The sequence below is a fragment of the Cetorhinus maximus genome, chromosome 12, assembly GCF_964194155.1.
Source record: "Cetorhinus maximus chromosome 12, sCetMax3.hap1.1, whole genome shotgun sequence".
Lineage (NCBI taxonomy): Eukaryota > Metazoa > Chordata > Chondrichthyes > Lamniformes > Cetorhinidae > Cetorhinus > Cetorhinus maximus.
In genome coordinates, this window is record NC_135890.1 from 59514409 (window position 1) to 59527199 (window position 12791).

General features: G+C 43.8%; 1 protein-coding gene across 1 annotated transcript in view; it reads right to left on the bottom strand.

Moving 5' to 3' along the window:
- LOC144687078 (uncharacterized) overlaps window positions 1-11202 on the bottom strand; it is a 60687-nt gene extending 49485 nt beyond the window's left edge. Inside the window, exons 1-2 of the mRNA XM_078552842.1 lie at window positions 11101-11202; window positions 10505-10572 (exon numbers count right to left, since the gene is read on the bottom strand). The gene's annotated coding sequence lies outside the window, so the exon portion shown is untranslated. The remainder of the gene's footprint in view (window positions 1-10504; window positions 10573-11100) is intronic.
- Between the last annotated feature and the right edge of the window lie 1589 nt (window positions 11203-12791).

The following is a 12791-nucleotide window of genomic DNA, read 5'->3' on the forward strand; positions in this document are numbered from 1 at the left end:
ATCATAACTGAACTGATTTGGCAACATGCCACTTGAAAGGCTCTTGGGTCTGGGCAGTACGGGAGCAGATACTGAACCTAGTAATTAAGGTGCTGGACCAGAAACTCAAGAGGTCGCAAGTTCAAAACCTACCATGCCATGTTGGGAAATTAAATTAGTCAATAACTTGTGGGTAAGCACAATTTGAAAGCTCTCGGATTGCTGTTAAAACCCCCCACTGGTTTACTATGTCCTTCAGGGAAGGACATCTGTCATACTTACTGTTGTACTGGGCACATAGGTGATTCCAGTTCTTTGAACTGTGATTGACTCTTAATATTTTTGGGACTACAAGTTAAAGGCAATAAATGCATGTCTCTCCAGTGTTACCAAAGGACAATTTTTAAAACAAAACAGGGATAGCGAGGACAAACTAGCAAATTATAAAAAAATTATTTCATGGAATGTGGGCATCGCTGGCAAGGCCAGCATTTGTTGCCCATCCCTAATTGCCCTTGAGCTGAGTGGCCTACTGGCCATTTTCAGAGGATATTTTAGAGTCAACCACATTGCTGTGGATCTGGAGTCACATGTAGGCCAGACCAGGTAAGGACAGCAGATTTCCTTCCCTAAAGGATATTGGTGAACCAGATGGGTTTTTACGGCAATTGATGGTAGTTTCATGGTCACCATTACTGAGACTAGCTTTCAATTCCAGATTTTATTAATTGAATTTCTGCCCTACAAATCTTTCTTATCCATTTTGCTGCAGAGGATTTACTACAGGAAATAACTTCTGTACATGATTAAAGATATATTAAAAAATTGTTCTGAATGATACTGTTCACTGTTGTGTGTGGGAAACACCTTCGTTAAACTTTGTCAGGAGCCTGCGCCAGTGCAAGAATCCAGTCTCGAACTCATAGGGTTTCTTATACCACTCACACTCTGCTGCAGTGATTCAACCAGGCAGTTGGCCTTGGCTCCCAGGATGTACTTGTGTCAGCAACCGCCACATAAGTGACAGAGAATCTGGCTAATCATGAAACAGGCCAGGACTTGCTTTTTGTGATGGTCTGAAAGCCCTCCCCAATGGAGAAGGGAGGGCAACAAAAGACCCTTGCAATGAATTCATTATTAGAATCAGCCAAGGCAATTTGAACTTGCTTTTATATAATATGCAGAACGAAAAAAATTATGTAAAGCCCAGCATTTCAATTTGTATCTGAGGTCATTTACAGAGGAACTCCTAATAAATCACTATATTCATGTGGTTATTTGATAATTGCAGCATGTTACAAGTGTGAGGTCGAATTTTGTACTTTAACATATATATGTATAATTGAATTTCTGGGGGTGCAGAAAAGTTTTTTTTGGGAGGTGGGGGTGCCCCTGGTGATGGCAGGAGCAGGTTTGGGCAAGTTCAGTGTCTAGTATTATTCTGAGAGGGAGATAGTGGGTCCTGTGATCTGGGAGCACCGTGGAAAGGAGTTCTTGGAGAATTGGCTGAGGGACAGGAGTAACCTAGCAGCTTTGGCATCATTGCAGGGATGAGGAAGTGGGAGGAGTGGGGGTGGGAGGTAATTGGGGAGTAGGGAACATCTTGGGAAGTGAGCACTAGGGTATTGATAAGGTTCTGGCAGCCTCCAGGGGTAAGGTGATCTAGAAAAATGAGGCCTTAATTGGCCTTTCAGACCATCACAAAAAGCGAGGAAGTTATGGTAGACATTTATAAAATCGCTGGACAGGCCAATTCTTGGTCCCAAACTTTAGGAAAGATGGTGCAGAAGACTAGAATGGTTCCAGGAATGAGGGACTTCAGTTAGATGGAGAGACTAGAAAAGTCAGACAAAAGCAAAATATTGCAGATACTACAAATCTGAAATAAAAACAGGAAATGCTGGAAACACTCAGCAGATTCTGATAAAAGATCATTCATGTGGACGTTGCCTGACCTGCTGAGTGGTGCTCGCAATTTCTGTTGTTGCAATCTCAGCTGAGAATGTTCTCATTAGAGCAGAGAAGATTAATGGGAGCTTTAATATGGATGCTCAAAAATATGAAGGATTTTGATAGATTAGGTGGAGCAAAACGGTTTGCAGTGGGAGGAATATTAGTAACCAGAGGAGACAGATATAAAATAAACAGCCAAAAATCCAGGTGGAGAAATGTTTTTACCTTGTGAATTATGATGAAATGGAATACACTAACTGAAGGGGTCTTGGAAGCAGTTTCAGTCATAACTTTCGAAAGGGGAATGGATATATGCTTGAAAAAAAGAGTTGGTCAGGCTCTGGGAAAAGAGCAGTAGATAGGGACCTATTGGCTGGCTGCTTGAAGGAGCTGGAATAAACACCTTGGACCAAATGGTCCCTGTGCAGTCTGGTTCTCCGATTCCACAACTAGCTGCCATGTTCCTACCTGTTAGCATGTGAGGTTAAAGCTAAGCAGTTTATACTAGAAAAACAATTATTCATATTTCAAATGTGTAAAGTACCAGAAATAAAGCTTTGAGAGTTTAAAATCCTCACGGGGCAAGAGAACACCTCTCAGTTTTAACTCAGAGAAACCAACTAGTACATGCTGGTTTGTCCTGAAAACTTCTCTTGCTCAAAGAGCACATTTGTGGTTGTTAACTCCTGTTCACCTGGTCTGGGGGAAAGTGCTGCCTCAGGGAGATCGCTGAAAGGCTGTCAAATATTAAAAATAGAACAATAAAAAATTCATTAACATGTCCCCCTCATGTGAAAATGTCACACGAGATGGGACTTGTTAATGAAGTACACAAAACCTCTATTAAACATTTTTAAATCCGACATCAAACCTCATCCCGCCACTGGATGAGGTTTGTAAAAATATCACTTACCTGCCTGCCCGTTGGGCCCATGCGCCGAGCCGAAGTTCGCATGGGCCCCTCAAAATCCTGGTCGATTGGAGAGTTAATGGCCTTAACAAGGCCTTTAATTAATGGTGGGCACGTGTCCCGCTGCACAGCGTGCCCGCCGACCGAAATATCGCGATGCTGCGCACTGACGTCGGGACGCTTGCGCGACATTTTAAGCGCTGGCTTGCGGACTCTGCCACCCACACGCCAGCCAGAAGATTCAGCCCTAGATTTTCGAGACAGGCTAAGCCTTGAAATAAAAATTTTAACCAAGATATTAAAATACATTTCAGTGAGAAGATCTATTGCTGTAAAAATGACACAATCTTTAGATATCCATATTTTGTTAGAAACTTTGGGTGGAATTTTCTGGCCCTGTTGCAGCATGGACGGGGCTGGAAAATGTGGCAAACCATTCAAAAGGCTTCAGCTGGACCGGAAGATCTCACCGGCAGGAGGGGCCGCAAAATTCCGGCCTTTAATTTGGACATTAGAAATTTCGGTTATTGAAAAAGAGTCAGTTTTTTTTTAAAAAAATGCATTTTGAGCAATTCTATTAGCTCACTTTTTTCCTTTGACTTTTAAAAAAACGTTTGGAAGGATTTCAGAAGAGCTCACTTGTCTCATTATAATTTTTCCTTTGATTCTCTACCCCTTCTATTTGTTTTTACTTTGAGCCAACCAGGAAAATGCTACAGTAAAAATGTGACAACAGGAAACACATGCGAAAACTTGTAGTGCCCATTAGGAACAGAAAGTACCTAGAAAGCCAGCAGATGCACAATGATCAAATACATACACAGGGCCTGCGTGGCGGAGCAGGCAGAGCGAGCATGCAGCATGGCAGGGACTGCAGGCTTTCCCATGGTGCAAAGTGACATTGACCACACATATGTTGCTTTGTAGGCAAGGTATACCACAACCAAAAGGGATTCCACTCCCTCATGTTTAACTGGTGAGTGACCATACTCAGTGTATCATGTAGGTCAATGGTTGGGATCCTAGTGGCAGTTATTGTGCCTTCATTCTGTGACTGTTCATTGTACCAGCTACAATTGAGCCATCATGACAAATTTCAGGGAGGCTACTGAGCAGCAGTGGCTTTCCTTTGATGACATGGCTCATGATTCCAATGTGTAACCCACACACACGAGAGCAATGTGCGTACAACAAAAGCCATTCTGCCACACAAAACACGACATAGCAGACCATTGAGGTGCTCAAGCAATGGTTCAACTGCCTGAAACGCACTGAGGAGTCCTGCAGCTCTCAGCAGAGCTCATATCAAGTGGTGATGTGCTGCATGCTGAACAACCTCGCCATCATACTATACCACAAGCTGCACCACAACCATCTGGAGAGGAGGAAGGGAGGTGACGGAAGGAAAGAGGTAACTAAGACAGATCTTTCTGGATGCGAGGTCCATGACTGACTCATTTGATTGTGATAACCACTGAATGCAATCCAAATTCTTCATTGACCAACAGCCCAACATCTCACCTTCACCCTGATAATGACCATCACAGTGTCCTCTTGGTCACAATACTGAAATAAAAGCCACGACCAAACAAACATTCCAAACCAAATTTATAACTCAAACTATCCAATATTCCAAACACAAGTCAACAATTTGCCCTTCCATTTGGCTTTGCCTGTCCTAGTGCTCCTACACATTGTTTCCCCAGTGGCTGCTGCATGGCTGGTGGAAGGCCATTGATGTTCAGTTGGGGAGACTGCAGATGGCCTTGCAGGATTACCTTGAGTTGCTCTGGACCTAGAAGGCCCAGCTTTGCACTGCATCATCTTGACATGGGCACCAATAGTCTGTACTGGCTGGCTGATAGGCAACAGCAGACATACTGGCGCAGCAGTAGCAGGAGGATCACCCTCAGAGACAGGGCTGCAGGTGTGTGCCCCACTGAGCCATAGGGTTGCCAACCCTCCAGGATTAGCCTGGAGTCTCTGGGAATTGAAGACCAACTCTGGGGAGATGGTGGCGTAGTGGTAATATCACTGGAGTAATAATCCAGAAGCCTAGGCGAATCCTCTGGGATCACTGGTTCAAATTCCACTATGGCAGCTACATGAATTTAAATTTAATTGATAAAAAAATCTGAAGTTGAAAGAAGATATCATCAATTGTTGTAAAAACCCATCCAGTTCATTAATGTCCTTATGAGAAGGAAATCTGCTGTTCTTACCTTGTCTGGCCTACATGAAACTCCAGACCTACAGCAACGAGGTTTACTCTTAGCTGCCCTCTGCAATACCTAGCAAGCCACCCAGCTCAAGGGCAATTAGTGATGGGTAACAAATGCTGGGCTGGGCAGTGACACCCACATCCCATGAAAGAATAAATTTTTTAAAAAGCATTGAAAAAGTTTGTTTTTTGTCAATTTCTTTGAACATTTCTCTTTACCAGATATAAAAATATTGAAAATGGGGGAAAAGGTTGTTTGGCTGACAGTCAAGCATCATCCAATTGGATAATGAGTCTTTTTGCTTTCCAATTGGCGTAGGAAGGCAGTACATCACAAGGACGGATGTGTTGGCCGACTAAGGGCTACAGCATGGGGGTCAAGTAGTGCTGAAACCTCCAGGAATACATTTAAATCACAGTTGGCAGCCCTACTGAGCCACTGCCACTCTCCTGAGGCAGTGCTTCAGCGATCCCAATAATCTGTTGGGGACAGAATGCTGGGCTGCTGCAAGGCCCTTTGAACACTGGTATCCTCAGCTATGGTAGCAGCAGTCTGAGCTTGAGTGCGGCAAACTGATATTGCCTAACCTCAATCTGAGCTTCTATTGCAGCACCCCGACCCTGGATGGCTTCTCCTTGCGCTGCAATGGAAGTTGAGACATCGGCCATCCGGAGGGTGCCCATTTGTCTGCTTTTGTACTGGAGAGTCCAGCTTTCGGCAGGTCTGTCCAATGTCCAGCATTTTGAATTTGTAAATACCCAGCCTGAGGCAGGTCCATAAAGATATTTGTTCACAGGCACTCGCCAACCAATATACCGTAGATGTCAGCATGCAAGTCAACCTTTGAAGCCTCAAAAAAAAATCCTCAGGAAAAAAAAGGGGTCAACTCATACACCAAGTATAAAAGTGACCACCTAGGTGGTCAACATCTTTGTCGTTTGCCAGGCGGGGTCTGCTCCGTGTGGGCATCTTAAACTCCCATGCATCTTTGTAACACAGCCCATATCGCCTGCTTGATCCCTTGCAGCCAATGAAGTACTGATAAGTAAAAAATGCGTTTTTGGGATGGAAAATGGAGGCTGACTACTAATGCGAGTATAGCATGTCATGGCTGAAAAGTATGGGTCGACTCATATGCTGAATATAAGCAAAAACATGATGGGGTTGTCTTATGCACTGGATCGATGTTAATGCCACAATTTACAGTAAATCATTTTAAATGACATTGCTATTAACCAATGAAGATTAGAGGTTGGATGATTCCAAAATGGCCACCATACCAGCCAGTCCTTGTAGAGAGAAATGCCCGTTCCCTTTAAGGACAAAGAAAAGGTTTAATTTTTCTGTTATGATGCTGACTAAACAAAACTCTCGCTGAACATGGCTGTTTTCAGGTGTGTGTTGATATTGTTTCAGTGAGTTTCATTGCTGGGTGTACCTGTAAACTACTTCTCCCGCACCCCTGGATGTTATGTAAAATGGAATCCAGTTTAAGGCCTGGCCTTAAGCTTGTAATCATTTTTCCATTTGCACATGCGTGAGGCTTGGTAGCGGAGAGTGTACAGTATTCCTGAGCTCTAAAGACAGCAGTGCTTTCTCACAGTCTGTCTTTATTGAACTGATCTAAAATGGCAGTTTAGGGAGGGGGGAGTGGGGGGGGAGAGAGAGAGAGAGAGAGCGCCTCATGGCAGAGGTCACATGACTAAGGCAAGCCAGACAGGACATGTAGTACTGTTGCATTTCAAAATCCAAACATCCCCTTTTTCATAATGAAGATCCCTCCTTTTCCTAATGAGAAGACACATTTGCATGCACAATCATGTGTAACTGTGAGTTACCCAAGTTACTCACTGTTCTCATGAATTGTTAACTGCTTGTTCTACTAGTCAGTCTCTGCATTTGCATTGTATATACAGCCTTTAAATCGTGCAGGTATCTTAATGGTACACACCGCAAGGTGAGTTCCTCATTGATGTCATAGCACTTCAGCACTTGTCACTAGTTGTTTGATTTTAGTGATGCTGCTTCTTGTCCTGTGCTCCAATACCACTGTACCTCTTTGGAAGTGAGTTTGCGCAATGGTTCACACTCTGATGACAAATTAGGCAAAAATTTTGCTAAATAGTTACCACCAGTGTCCATCTTACACTCATATCTACTTTGAGATAATATTCTCCGGGCAGACATCCCAACCCTGTAAACACATCTTTGTACTCCTCTAGGATCTGTTTAGCAGTCAATGATGTTGTGTGCTGCAACACATTGTAAACCTCTGTTGGCATGTTCAGGGTTGCCAGTCCTAGCTTTAGGTTTGCTGGGATGAATGGCTGTTGCATTCCATTTATGATCTGGAACTCTAAATATTCCTTCTTACCATTGCATTGGGCTCTCAGGCTAATTTGTCCTCTCGGTATGAGTTATCATATAGCCTCAAACTTACTTTCGAGGGCTTCAATTTTGGATCAACGTGTTGAGACACTTCGCACAGGCCTGTGAAGGTCACGATGTTGCATGATGCACCAGTGTCGACACTTTTTGTTCACTTGATACTCTCCTTCTACGGTCATCATTGTAACAGTCACAAACCATTTGTCACCTATAGACTTGACAGAACCAACCTGTTGTATCATGTATAGTGTTTCATCAGATTCTTCTGTTGATATCTCTAGTGGCCATCTGTATAGGCTTGTTTTGCTTCTTTCTAGCTAAACACTTGTGTGCGAAATGATTCGGCTTCTTGCAGTTAAAACGCTGCTTTCCCCACGCTGGGCAATCCTTCTTTTCCTTTGTACGATGTCGTCTGCAGTATTTGCATCCTACCCTTTGTCTGCGATTGTTCTGCTCTTTTGGCCTGGAAAAGTCTCTTAGCATAATGTATCTCCTGGTCTGTTCTGCCATACATGTTCTCCAACTGACGTTTTACAAGCTCCGCATTCCTACACATGTCTATCATTTTCCTGAGCATAAGCTTCTCCTCTTGCAGTTGACTTGCTCTCACTGAGGGGTCTCGTAAGCCTAGGAGAATTCTATCTTTAATCAGATCATCTTTTCGTTGCCTGAATTCACATGATTCTGCAAGCTGGGTTAGCGTAGTCACCTACCGATTTGTGTTTTCCTTTCCACCTTGAGCTCTAGTACATAGCGTTCATAAGTCACTTAGGGCTCAAAATGTGTGTGCAAGGCTTTCAAAATCTCTGTCATCTGTTTCCTTTGTTCGTCAGATAGATTTAAGGTGGAATACAATTTGTAGCAGTCCCTCTCCAGCAGTGTTAGAAGTGTGGCTACTCTTATCGGCTCTGGCTTGTTAATCAAATCTGTTGCAATCTTGTAGTTTAGCCATTGCAAGTGGAAAATCTGCTAGTACTATCACATATCACCTCTCATTTCAACAGGAGCAGGGAGGGGAAAGTTTACAGCCAAGTTAACTCACCCAGTATTTTATTTGTTGCTTTCGGTTTGTATCTTTGCTTTTTCTTCTCTTTTTTCAGCAGATTTGAACAATTCCGTGTGTCTTTCTGAGCTGTGGCTTCTCTGTAGCAGTCCCAGGATTTTAAAACTATTTTAAATCCCATTCCTGATACCATGTTTCCTATTCAAAGATTGCAGTGCTTTCTCATAGATCAGTTCAATAAAGACAGGCTAAAATGGCAGCTTACAGAGAGATTGCCTCATGCAGAGGTCACATGACTACAGCAAGCCAGTTAGGATATGTAGTACTGTTGCATTTCAAAACCCAAACACCCTGCACCCCTGGATGATATATAAAATGGAATCTGGTTTAAGGCCTCACCTTAAGTTCGTAACCATTTTTCTGCATACATATGCGCGAGGCATGGTGGTGGTACAGTATTCCTGAGCTCTGACAGTGGCCTCTCTAGCCATCAGTTGCTGCATGATCGGATGTGCTAATTGGCCAACACTTTCATGCTGGTAATGGGCTCCAAGTTCTGTGTAAAGGAATCTGGAATCCTTCATGCTTCTTGACAGTAACCACAGGCTTTCTGGCAGCCCTGCAAGCATTTCATGGTGCGCTCCCATCAGAATTCTGAAGGCCAGTCTATCAATTTCTTCATCCAAGTCCTCTTCAGCAGAACTTGTGTACACCCATCTTCTGACGAGCTGACCCCTGTGCTACCATTGCCCCAAGCCCTGGCTGCAGCTCACTGGTGCCTGGTGATCCATCGCAGCAGGTCCCACCTCTAAGCTACCCTCTAAATAAGGCTCAGTATCAGTATCGGAGCCAGTGGCTGTGAGGGTTAGAGTGAGTGATCGTGTTCCTTTTTCATCATGAGTATCCTGCTCTTCTACCTCTGCCTGCCCAGCTTGCAGTTCCTTAGCATCTGAAAGGAGAAAATCACAAAGATATGGTTGTGGTGAGGAGAGAGGAGGGGGAAACAAGGTGTATGCTTACACTATCTGCAACTTGTAAATCAGAAGAGAGTGTGGCATGAGGGAGAAGTGGGATTTGAAAAGGAGAGTTAAGAATGAGTGTATTATCAATGGTTTCATTGATGGTCACTCCAGTTATGGACAGTACTGTCTCCTCCATCGGGGATAAGGAAACGTCTGTCCCTCACTGTTTAGGTGTCGCTACCTTCAGTTACACACCATCTTGTCCTGTAAGAGAGAGGGAAGTGTGCCAATGAGTGTGCAGCAATGTGTTTGAGTGATGTGGCTGTCATGAATGAATAGTTGGCAATGTGTGCAAACTGTGTGCTGTGGGTGTGAGACTTGCAGCAATGCGAGTGTGTAAGGGTGGGGTGAAGCTATGAATCTTAGTATATGAGTCCTGATTGATAGAGGTTGTCGTTGGTGAGTGGTGGGGTTTAATGGTGCATTGAACAGTGTGAGGCTAGTGGTGCAGTGGGTGGGATATGACATTTGAAGATATATTCACTGATCTTGACCACTCGTGTGAGGTCAATGAGTTTCTTGTGGCACTAGAGGACACCAGGTCCTAAAAGTTAAACTCTTGGCATTGACTGCCACAAGTATCTGCTCCTGCTGCAGATTTGTCTGGAGGGCCCACTATGCTGGATGACTTTTTTCTTCCTCTCCACTTCCTGCACCAAGAATTCTAGTGCAGCATTGGAAAACCACGTTGTGTCATTCTTGTGTCTTTCCCAGGTCAAAATCTTTTGGAATGGCACCTGCTCCAGCCAAAATGCACCTCCCCTTTAAGAGGTCCAAGCTAGTTTGAACTTGTACCATTCTCTCATGATTTTGTGCCCTCTGCTCAGATGCACAGCTAATCAACAGCACATTTAATACTGGCTGCATGCTGCAATCATTTAAATTAGCAGGCAACACAAAGTTTGCATATTGGCTGCGTCAGAAGCAACTGCTGGGGGTTACTCACCCATCCAGATCCTGACGTAATTTTCAGGGGTGAAGAAATTACACTATCAAGAAACAAAAGTATTGTGAAAAGTTCCCATACCTGTAGCAAGAATAAATATCGCTGCTGATCAATGTACTCCTTCGCTCCAGATTTGTCAGTGGAAACACCTGTTAAAAAACAAAGTATATTTAATATAGAAGCCCTGTCTCCCTGTGGGGTCCTTTTTGGATTGCTTTCCCCTGCTTATGTCTCTTGGTTTCTCAATCTACATCTGTCTCCTTTTTGGGCATAACCTCACCATCTGTCCAGCTCCAACCCAGTCAGTGTTGAATCTCACTGCGTCAGTAGGTGTTTGACCACAAAAAAGATTCCTTTATAAAATTAGTTAGTAATTACATTAATTTTTCCAGTTTTATTACAGCATGGCAGTAGAATGTCCAATTTCCAGGATGCTTTGCAGCAATTTATGAAGGGTCCTGACTCAAACATGTATCATGGCTCTATCATCATCACTGGACTAGTATCTAGGATTCCCCTACCCAACGCTATTGAGAACATTTTCACCAAACATGGACTGTAGCTATTCAAGGAAAAGGCTTGTGACCACCCACTCAGAGGAATGGGCAGGTTTGACACTCACCCACATCCCAAGGACAAATATAGAAAGGAATTCTCCAGCGCAAACAAACTTTTACCTCCAATAATAAAACATGCAGGCATGGAATCTTCTTTTCCTGCGCCTTTCCCTTCAACCTCCTTCTCCAAAATAAATCTTCTCTGGCTGCTAGAAATAACTTTTTTTCTTGACGCAAGGGTGCTTTTAGAATAACCTGGAACACCTTCAGCAGTTATTGTCTCCTAAATAAAAACACAAGAATTCGGTTCAACAACAGGCAACAATGTGATGGTCACTTACACACTGACTGAAATGCTACTTCGCTGGAGTTCCCAAATCTCTAAACACGGGGAACCAGGCATCCAGTGTGAAAATCTCATGGGTTCAATTCACAGACCAGAGACTTCAGCACCAAATGTAGGCTGACACTGCAATGTAGTATTGAGGGAATGCTGCACTGTCAGAGAATGTTTCTGCTAAGTTGTGCGTGTGCATGGTCATGCAGCAACTGGAAGGTACCATGTAGGCTGCTCATCCCCTTTAACATACCACACATGACACAAAAGAAATTTAAAGGTACAGCGTGTTGAAATAAACAGGCCACACACAAGAGAAATAAATTTAAAGGGGATGCTGGTCGAGGTATGTCTTTCACATGAGACATTCAACCAAGGTTATCTACCCTCTCAGGGGGATTAAAGCTCTCACAGCAACATTTGTGTTACACAAGTGCCAAACAATGACCATCTCCAACAAGAGAGAATCTAACCATCTCCCCTTGACATTCAATGGCATTACCGTCACTGAATCTCCCACTATCAACATCCTGAGGGGTTACCACTGACCATAAATTTTATTGCACCAGCCACATAAATACTGTGGCTACAAGAGCAGGTGAGAGGTTGGGAATTCTGTGGTGAGTAACTTATTTCCTGACTCCCTAAAGCCTGTCTACAGGGCTCAAGTCAGGTGTGTGATGGGATACCCTCCACTTGCCTGGATGAGTGCACCTCCAACAACGTTCAAGAAGCTCGACACCATCCAGGACAAAGCAGCCCGCTTGATTGACACCCCATTCACAAACATTCACTCCCTCCACCACCGACACACAGCGGCAGCAGGGTATACCATCTACAAGATGCATTGCAGCAACTCACCAAGGCTCCTTTGACAGCAACTTCCAAACCTGTACCCCTGGAAGATGCTTGGGAACACCACCACCTACAAGTTCCCCTCCCAGTCACATACAAGCCTTGCAAAAACCTGGAACTCCCTCTCTCACAGCACTGTGGGTGTACCTACACCACATGGACTGCAGCGGTTCATGAAGGCAGCTCACCATCATCTTCGCAAATAGGGATGGGCAGTAAATACTGCCTTTGCCAGTGATGCTCAAATTCCATTATGAATGGAAAAAAGACTGATTCCTGGGACTGTCCAATGCAGAGAGATTGAATTGTAAATTCCCTAGAATTTCGAAAAAAATGTGAGATGATCTGATTGAAAGCTATAAAATTTTTAAGAGGCTTGTGAACAATGTTTCCATTAAGTTGCACAGGTGTGTGGCCATGCAGCAGCCTGGAAGGTACTGCACAGGCCTTATTCTGTATTAAATAATGTGCATGCAAAACTTTTTAAAGGAATCGCAATACTGAAAATGCTGGCTGTGCACAATGGCTAAATTTTAAGGTAGCGTTGGCTCAGAGGATGTCTCCCTTGGTTGGGAAGTCAAGAATTACAAGTGACAGACTCAGATAAGGAATCAGCTAT